Below are 2,500 nucleotides of genomic sequence, written 5' to 3'. Positions count from 1 at the left end.
CCTCCAGGGGAGACTGCGACCTGAACGCAGCGCCTTAGACCGCTCGGCCATCCTGACCTGTGATGCTTGTCATTGGGTGAGACCGACGACGCTCACAGGTTGATCTAATGTGCCCGTAAAATAAATCCGCTGAAGGTTACTTGATGGAGAAATTGCGATAGAAGCAGCTTTACCCTTATCACCATTCCTTGCTACCTACATCATTTCCAATGCGTTGGAATGAAAGAACAAAACTGGATGTTAGAAGAGCACGCTCAGAAAACCAGCATCTTGCTGTTAACAAGAGATGGCCGTTTGCTTCAAGTGCACTTTTCCTTCGATGCAGAATTAGAAAGTGGGTGTTTCTAGTAGATATTGTCTAATTCAAGATCTCTGGAAAGTCAAGTCGTCCTAACGTTTTGATTTCCTAATCTAGAGGCCTTCGAACGTTTCCACCCTAACGTTTCCTTGGGACTTTGGGGAAAAATTCTTATGACGCTGCTATGTGAGATACAGTCGCCAAGCTTTGCAGCAAAGGCCCCAGCGAGATTTGAACTCGCGACCCCTGGTTTACAAGACCAGTGCTCTAACCCCTGAGCTATGGAGCCCTTTTTGTCAGCATTGAACACAAGTTCTTTTTTTGTACTAGAGGTTCAGCGGTAGACGAGCTGAAGAATGTAAATGCAAGCAAAGAAAAGCTTAAAAGCTGTCAGAAGTGGGATTCGAACCCACGCCTCCAGGGGAGACTGCGACCTGAACGCAGCGCCTTAGACCGCTCGGCCATCCTGACCTGTGATGCTTGTCATTGGGTGAGACCGACGACGCTCACAGGTTGATCTAATGTGCCCGTAAAATAAATCCGCTGAAGGTTACTTGATGGAGAAATTGCGATAGAAGCAGCTTTACCCTTATCACCATTCCTTGCTACCTACATCATTTCCAATGCGTTGGAATGAAAGAACAAAACTGGATGTTAGAAGTGCACGCTCAGAAAACAAGCATCTTGCTGTTAACAAGAGATGGCTGTTTGCTTCAAGTGCACTTTTCCTTGGATGCAGAATTAGAAAGTGGGTGTTTCTAGTAGATATTGTCTAATTCAAGATCTCTGGAAAGTCAAGTCGTCCTAACGTTTTGATTTTCTAATCTAGAGGCCTTCGAACGTTTCCACCCTAACGTTTCCTTGGGACTTTGGGGAAAAATTCTTATGACGCTGCTATGTGAGATACAGTCGCCAAGCTTTGCAGCAAAGGCCCCAGCGAGATTTGAACTCGCGACCCCTGGTTTACAAGACCAGTGCTCTAACCCCTGAGCTATGGAGCCCTTTTTGTCAGCGTTGAACACAAGTTTTTTTTTTGTACTAGAGGTTCAGCGGTAGAAGTGCACGCTCAGAAAACAAGCATCTTGCTGTTAACAAGAGATGGCCGTTTGCTTCAAGTGCACTTTTCCTTGGATGCAGAATTAGAAAGTGGGTGTTTCTAGTAGATATTGTCTAATTCAAGATCTCTGGAAAGTCAAGTCGTCCTAACGTTTTGATTTCCTAATCTAGAGGCCTTCGAACGTTTCCACCCTAACGTTTCCTTGGGACTTTGGGGAAAAATTCTGATGACGCTGCTATGTGAGATACAGTCGCCAAGCTTTGCAGCAAAGGCCCCAGCGAGATTTGAACTCGCGACCCCTAGTTTACAAGACCAGTGCTCTAACCCCTGAGCTATGGAGCCCTTTTTGTCAGCATTGAACACAAGTTCTTTTTTTGTACTAGAGGTTCAGCGGTAGACGAGCTGAAGAATGTAAATGCAAGCAAAGAAAAGCTGTCAGAAGTGGGATTTGAACCCACGCCTCCAGGGGAGACTGCGACCTGAACGCAGCGCCTTAGATCGCTCGGCCATCCTGACCTGTGATGCTTGTCATTGGGTGAGACTGACGACGCTCACAGGTTGATCTAATGTGCCCGTAAAATAAATCCGCTGAAGGTTACTTGATGGAGAAATTGCGATAGAAGCAGCTTTACCCTTATCACCATTCCTTGCTACCTACATCATTTCCAATGCGTTGGAATGAAAGAACAAAACTGGATGTTAGAAGTGCACGCTCAGAAAACAAGCATCTTGCTGTTAACAAGAGATGGCCGTTTGCTTCAAGTGCACTTTTCCTTGGATGCAGAATTAGAAAGTGGGTGTTTCTAGTAGATATTGTCTAATTCAAGATCTCTGGAAAGTCAAGTCGTCCTAACGTTTTGATTTCCTAATCTAGAGGCCTTCGAACGTTTCCACCCTAACGTTTCCTTGGGACTTTGGGGAAAAATTCTTATGACGCTGCTATGTGAGAAACAGTCGCCAAGCTTTGCAGCAAAGGCCCCAGCGAGATTTGAACTCGCGACCCCTGGTTTACAAGACCAGTGCTCTAACCCCTGAGCTATGGAGCCCTTTTTGTCAGTGTTGAACACAAGTTCTTTTTTTGTACTAGAGGTTCAGCGGTAGACGAGCTGAAGAATGTAAATGCAAGCAAAGAAAAGCTTAAAAGC

General features: G+C 45.6%; 7 non-coding genes across 7 annotated transcripts in view; all 7 read right to left on the bottom strand.

Moving 5' to 3' along the window:
* The window catches only part of TRNAL-CAG (transfer RNA leucine (anticodon CAG)), an 83-nt gene extending 26 nt beyond the window's left edge, over positions 1 to 57 (bottom strand). The window contains exon 1 of the tRNA in view: positions 1 to 57. This exon is cut by the window's left edge and continues 26 nt beyond it. This is a non-coding gene — a tRNA (tRNA-Leu).
* A 457-nt stretch (positions 58 to 514) lies between these two features.
* Positions 515 to 587, bottom strand: TRNAT-UGU (transfer RNA threonine (anticodon UGU)). The gene has a single exon. It is a non-coding gene; the product is annotated as a tRNA-Thr (tRNA).
* A 99-nt stretch (positions 588 to 686) lies between these two features.
* Positions 687 to 769, bottom strand: TRNAL-CAG (transfer RNA leucine (anticodon CAG)). The gene has a single exon. It is a non-coding gene; the product is annotated as a tRNA-Leu (tRNA).
* Positions 770 to 1,226: 457 nt separating this feature from the next.
* TRNAT-UGU (transfer RNA threonine (anticodon UGU)) lies at positions 1,227 to 1,299 on the bottom strand. The gene has a single exon. It is a non-coding gene; the product is annotated as a tRNA-Thr (tRNA).
* A 325-nt stretch (positions 1,300 to 1,624) lies between these two features.
* TRNAT-UGU (transfer RNA threonine (anticodon UGU)) lies at positions 1,625 to 1,697 on the bottom strand. The gene has a single exon. It is a non-coding gene; the product is annotated as a tRNA-Thr (tRNA).
* A 91-nt stretch (positions 1,698 to 1,788) lies between these two features.
* TRNAL-CAG (transfer RNA leucine (anticodon CAG)) lies at positions 1,789 to 1,871 on the bottom strand. Its single transcript has one exon. It is a non-coding gene; the product is annotated as a tRNA-Leu (tRNA).
* Positions 1,872 to 2,328: 457 nt separating this feature from the next.
* Positions 2,329 to 2,401, bottom strand: TRNAT-UGU (transfer RNA threonine (anticodon UGU)). Its single transcript has one exon. It is a non-coding gene; the product is annotated as a tRNA-Thr (tRNA).
* Positions 2,402 to 2,500: the final 99 nt, after the last annotated feature.

Source organism: Aquarana catesbeiana, linkage group LG12, assembly GCF_042186555.1.
Source record: "Aquarana catesbeiana isolate 2022-GZ linkage group LG12, ASM4218655v1, whole genome shotgun sequence".
Taxonomy (NCBI): Eukaryota; Metazoa; Chordata; class Amphibia; order Anura; family Ranidae; genus Aquarana; species Aquarana catesbeiana.
This window is presented reverse-complemented; position numbering and strand designations above follow the sequence as displayed.